At 49.1% G+C, this 6301-nt stretch overlaps 2 pseudogenes; both read left to right on the top strand.

Annotated features, from left to right (window-relative positions):
* The window catches only part of LOC119292862, a 1287-nt pseudogene extending 892 nt beyond the window's left edge, over positions 1 to 395 (top strand).
* Positions 396 to 1572: 1177 nt separating this feature from the next.
* On the top strand, positions 1573 to 3480 carry LOC119293961 (annotated as a pseudogene).
* The last annotated feature ends 2821 nt before the right edge of the window (positions 3481 to 6301 follow it).

Raw genomic sequence — 6301 nt, 5'->3', positions numbered from 1 at the left:
TTTTTTTTTGTTCCGCCATAAACAATGGCGTTGGTGAGATGAGAGACCCATTTAGGAAAGGCATGTGTGGCTAGTGTGGGTTACTGGGGGTTGTTACTGGGTTTGTTTTCGTATTTACAGGGGAAAAGCCCGTTGGGGCGTTGGGTGGGGGGCGTTCGGGCTGTGGGTATTTTCTATCGAACGGAATCGTTCGTTCGTCCTGAAAGAGCCTCATACCGAACCTTTGGTTCGGTCCGGGAGGTCTCCAGACCGAACGGTCGGTAGATATCGGCGTCCTTTTTTATAAGATCTGGATCCTTGTGAAATCCTACATCCTCCATATTCTAAGATTTTGGTGACATTTAATTAATTTGATTGAAGTATGAGCAGGTAAAGGCAAAGGAAGTTTGGTTTAATGTAGGACATGGTTGATTCGTTATAACGTTGGGAGAAAAAACTGGAAAGGAGGGGAGGCGGGATAAGGCCTTGTACAATGGGACTGCTTATGTACAGGTGTTTAAGGAGAGAGAGTTTGCTTGCTTCCTAGAAAAATAATGATACCTACAATGGGCAGTGCCTCATACTACTTGTGCTTAGGCTGGATTAGTACATGTGATTAAGGAGAGGGAATATGTTTTTTACCACCCAAAGACTGCAGCATCGGTGCCAAGCAGAAGCAAACTTGGGCTTCCGTTGCCTCTCTGAGAAAAAAAACCAGGTTTTTTTTCCCTGAAGCACCTGTGGAGGCACCTGCATTGTACATGGCCTAACCAACTCTCCTTGATGATAGAGATTATTCAATAAACTTACCGACTTGATAGATGTAATTGTCGCGGCCGGCCTCCTTCGGACATTCTGAGTGTAATATGGCCAGCTTGGAGTAGGGTGCGGGAGCGAACACATTGGAATTCCTGCAGGGGATCCAATGCTGCAGAGGGCGTTCACTGTGAGTCACGAAATTTCTGAAATTGATATAATTGCATTTGGGTAATTTTTTGCTGCATTGATGGTTATTGTGATCACTTCTCGATGTTAATCGTTTCACGTTTGTGACATCAATTACTTAATATAGTAGTTTTTTCTTGTTTTTAACCGATTTTAAGCAAACGTGTGACATAATTTTCGAACACGACATTTGCTGCATAGCCTTTTCTCAATAAAAAACAACACTAAATCATAGCTTGCTCTTCATTCTAACGTTACCATAGCATGCTCACCCGTAAGATGCCAACATGTGAAGCAAGTCGAGGTGGCATTCTTCTTCTTCCCGCGAAGTGTGGCATATCCTCGCAAAAGAATAGCAAAGACGATGGCTTGCTTTCAACTTGTCAACTCGATCGTCATTGACAAATCTGATACACTCATGTGATCCTTAATTCATGGGAACTTGAACAACTTTTATTCATTTATGAATTTGAACTGGGATAACCCCGACCTCAAAATGCTGGCCAGCCAGAAAACGTTCACAATTAAAATTTCTGTTCGCATCTGGGTAAAGCGATCGATGGATAACTCCTTCACACGGTCTATATAAACACTAGTACGCGGCATGAAGGGGAAGTAGCAGCAGCAAGTAGCAACTCCGGTCACGCCATGCAAGAGTTGATCCTCCTCCTGCTCCCCATGACGCTCCTCGTCGTCGTCATCGGCAGCCTGCTCCGGCGTGCACCGCCGATCAAGGAAATGCGAACCCGCCTTGCCGCCGTCATTCCGTCAAGTGGGGTCTCGTACGTGACTTCTCCGCTGCCTTGCGGCAGGAGGTCGTCGTCACAGACCGTGTCACCGCGCACCACCTCCTCGTCCGCGGCGCTACCGGGGGCGCGTTCTGCAACCGTCCCCCGACGAGCGCGGCCAGCTCCGTCCTCTCCCGCCAGCGCCACCACAACATAAGCTCTGCGCCCTACGGCTCGCTCTGGCGGGCCACCCGCCGCAACCTCGTCTCCGAGGTCTTCCACCCGTCGCGCCTTCGCCTCTACGCCCCCGCCCGCAGCCGCGCGCTCCGCGGTCTCGTCGCGGACCTCCGCGCACAGTGCACGTCTAACGACGGCGTGGCCCACGCGGCCGAGAGCATGCACGCTGCTATGTTCGGCCTGAACGCCACCATGTGCTTCGGCGATGCCGTGGACGCAGGCCTAGTCTGCGCCATGGCCGACAACATGGAGGAGCTCATCTGGTCCCTCGTTGGGGTGCGTGTCTTCGCAGCACTCCCGGCGTTGACCAGCTTAATCTACCGCGAACGGTGGAACAAGCTGCTCGCGCTCAGGCGGCAGCAGGAGGAGCTGTACCTCCCGCTCATCAATGCGCGACGCGGCCGGCGGCGTCGACCGTCCGGCGAAGCCCCAGCATATGTGGACACACTCATCGACCTCCTGGTCGCAGACGAAAGCTACTCCGCCTACGGTAGGAATGCTCCCAGTCGCAAGCAAACGCTAACGGACGGTGAGCTCGTGGGGCTCTGCTCCGAGTTTCTTGGCGTCGGCACGGAGCCCCCGACCGCGGAGCTGCAGTGGATCATGGCGAACTTGGTGAAGCATCTAAACGTCCAGGAGAACGTCCGGAGAGAGATCGAGGCTGTCGTTGGGGTGGACGCGAAGGAGGTCGGCGAGGAAGACCTTGGTAGGCTGGAGTACCTCAATGCTGTCCTCATGGAGGCGCTCCGTCTGCACCCCAGCGTGCCCACTGTGGTTAGGCAGGTGAGCAAGTAACTACTTTCCAGTTCTAAAAAACCTTTTCTCTTATTAATTTCTCGTTTAGATATGGAACATTCCTTCAATACAATGAAAAAAGTAAATCAAAAATAGTTTCTGTATAATGATGAAATTAAAACGGATACATAAAATGCTTGGATTTTTGAAAAATTTCTAGAATGAAGTCTTTATGCTCTTATAATAGTATGATTTACTAACCTTATGATTTTGCATAACATACTCCTGTTGCAAGCATACTCCACTTTTCATCATTTTCATAAATGGAATCCTCATATTTTAAGTTTGGCAATAGGTTAATTATTAAAGTTAGTCAGTCAAGGTCACACATACTTAATATTTTCTTGCTTGCAAGGTGATGCCTGAGGACCACGTCGTTTTGGATGGCCAGCGCGTCACGGCGGGGACGATCGTGCAGTTCCAGTTGGAGCGTCTGGGGCGGGACAAGACGTCGTGGGCTGACCCAGATGAGTTTCAGCCGGAGCGGTTCCTGGCTAGCGGCGGGGGCAACGGCGTGAGCCTTGTGGCGGCTGCAGGAAGCGCCGGAGAAATTAGGATGATGCCGTTTGGTGCGGGCAGGAGGATGTGCCCTGGCATGGGTGTCGCGATGCTTCACCTGGGGTACTTCGTTGCAAACCTCGTGAGGGAGTTTGAGTGGACGGAGGTGGAAGGCGACATGGCTGTCGACCTCGAGCCACATGTCGAGTTCTTGAACTTCATGAAACGGCCACTGCGTGCTAAGCTCACGCCACGTAATAAGGGGGTTGGAACTTCAGGAGCCTTTTCAGACCGATGAATAGCCATGGAGACAAGTCCTAAGAAACATCAATGATAAGTCTGATCAAAAGTTTATAATGCATACAAACATGTGGGGTTTTCTGCCTTCCATCATCTAAGTGTACTATCTAAATTGTACTATCTAAGTTTATTGCTTGACTTGTATGATCAAAAGTATATACTATATTGTGTGAGATCATATTAGTCTACCGCACAAAGGATCATTTATTCCCTGACTGTATTGTACATGTAGGGGGGAAATTGAACATGTCTAGGTGGTGCACACACTCTGGCTAGAACTACAGGGCGCCCCCCTTCCCGACAACCCTCCTTTACCTAAATTGAAAGGGTGTTGGTCCCCTCCTCGTTGGCCCCCTTTCCCTTCTTAGTTTTTGGCGCGAAGCATAGGCACCAGGCACCAGCAGAGTCTTGGTGTAAATTCCCAACACCAAAAATCCAACCTAGGCATGGGATCCAAAACCCCATACACCCCCTCCCTATCTCCTCCCTAATACCTAACAGTCAACATGAAAGGCTCCCATGGTGGTACGCACCTAGTTCTTGAGACCGAAAATAGATCCGACTTTGCTATTTATCATGTATCTTGAATTTTAGTCCATTATGTTGAAGTCGAAGATGGGGCTGCATAATGAGCGGCAGTGAGGAGCGCTGACCTTTGCCGAGGCCGAGCCAAGACCTTGCTGGAGACGAGGACTACGCTATGAGCTACAGTGTCCCAAGGTGGGAGGGGGAGGGGTCTGTTCGTCAGAGAAGAAATAGAGGTGAGTTACAATGGTTGGTGGCTTGGGCATATCGTGGGTCGTGTCGCCGAGCGGAAGAAGAATAAACACTACTGGAATCAGGATCTTTGCCGTCAGCCGCCTCTTTGCCGTCTGCTAGCTGATGGCAAAGAAGGTATTTGCCATCAGCTTAGGGTGTGTTTGGTAGGGTGCATGAAGGGTGCATGAGAGTAAAAGTTCCCTTCTTGACCCACTTTTGTGTGTTTGGTAGAGTGTATGAAGGGTGCATGAGTCCACACTCACTACAAAAAAATACACTTCCGTGATGATACGTGTTTGTCACAGTAGGTCACGTTTTCTGTCATGCATGTATATCCATGACGATTTTATGACAGAATCAAGATAGTCATACCTGTGATGTCGTAGAAGTGTTCCATGACATTACCAAAATTATCATCACGAAAGTATCCACTTCCATGATGATAAATCGCGCATCACAGAATTGCTTTCGTCAAGGGTGACCGACACGTGGAATCCACCATAACGGAACGCCGTTAAGCTATCGGGTCCGGTTTTGAATCCGATAACCCGTTAACAGCCGGACCAATGGGAAATTTCCATGTATAAAATTTTGATTGACCGGAGGAAACATGTGTCAACTCGTTAGTGGGCTAGATGCCGCCCATCCATTGGAGGAGACATGCCTATGATACGTCGACACGTGGTGAGGCCCAACAAAGGCCCATATAGGTTAAAAAGGCCGGCCCGGTCAAAGGCTCATAGTACTTACTCACGTACTAGTGGGCCAGCCCAATAACGGCCTGTTTAATAAAGGCCCATTTACGGCCCAAAGCCAGATCTGGCCCATTAATTGTTCGCTGAATATTTGGGCCCAATTACAGCCCAGTAGACATGGGCCCATTTCAGCCCGGTGTGACTTTCGGCCTAGGAATGGCCCATGCTGCCCATGGGCCATATATGGTCTGACGGGACATTGGGTCCACTAACGGCCTGTGGTAAAGGTGGCAACAGTTCAGCCCAATGTGACTTTGGGCCTGTTAAAGGCATGTCGGATAATTCGGCTCGTTGATGTCTGTACTAAGCTTTCGGCCTCTTAAAGGCCCATGATATTAGTGGGTCAACTAAGGCCCGAGATATGTTTCGGCCTCGTAACGGCCCATCATATAACTGGGCCCAAAAAGGCCCAGTCTACATTTCAGCCTACTGAAGGCCTGTCGACGACTAGTGAAAATTGAGTCCCAACATGCATTTCGGCCTGCTAAAGGCCCATGGTTTCATCTGGGCCATAACAGGCCAGTAGAATATTCAGCCTGTTAATGGCCCCGGCGCTACCTGTGCTAAACTAAGCGTTGGGTCCATAAAAGGCCCAACTAAAATATAGGACGGAGTAAGTTGCGGGCCTAGCGCAAAATGTGAAGGCCCCAATCATTCGGTCCCAAGAAAGATGCGGGCCGGTCCAATTGTGGCCCGCTAAAAACCAGGCCCGTTAGAGGCGAATGTTTCGGCCCGGTCGACTACATCAGATTTTTTTTTCAAATAGCAAATGGTGGCAGCAACTAGTTGGAATTAAGAACAAACCTACTCTATACAATAAAGAAATTACGGCATAGTAACTAAGAATAAACCTACACTATATAATAAAGGATTTATGGTGTATTACATCCACTGGGCATCGAGTTCGCCAACAGTGATCATAAAGCGCAACGAATAAGCAGATTACAAAAACTGGGCACCATTGCAGCGTAAGAAAATAATACTGAACCGAGACCGGCCACTTCCAAGACAGTTCAAGAAAGGTTAGCCTTGCGCGGGAACTGCTGCGCAAGCTGCTGAGCAAGGCTGTGAGACCAGCCTAGCATTCGGCCATAGCTTCCAGGTGTAGCTATTTAGCAATGAGGTTCTCATTGGTGTTCTCCGCAATATTTCTTAGAGATAGGACTTCAAGTCGAAATTGAGTTGCAGAATGCCTTTCTGCTAGAACTTGGGACTGAAGAAGTCGAACTGATTTAGACAACGAATTATGTGAGCTTGTCTGACTGCTAGTCTCAAGTAACTTGAACACTGCATCAAGACAAGACT

The sequence above is a fragment of the Triticum dicoccoides genome, chromosome 4B (assembly GCF_002162155.2).
Source record: "Triticum dicoccoides isolate Atlit2015 ecotype Zavitan chromosome 4B, WEW_v2.0, whole genome shotgun sequence".
Classification (NCBI taxonomy): domain Eukaryota; kingdom Viridiplantae; phylum Streptophyta; class Magnoliopsida; order Poales; family Poaceae; genus Triticum; species Triticum dicoccoides.
The sequence above is the reverse complement of the archived record's forward strand: the minus strand, read 5'-3'. Positions and strand labels throughout refer to the sequence as shown.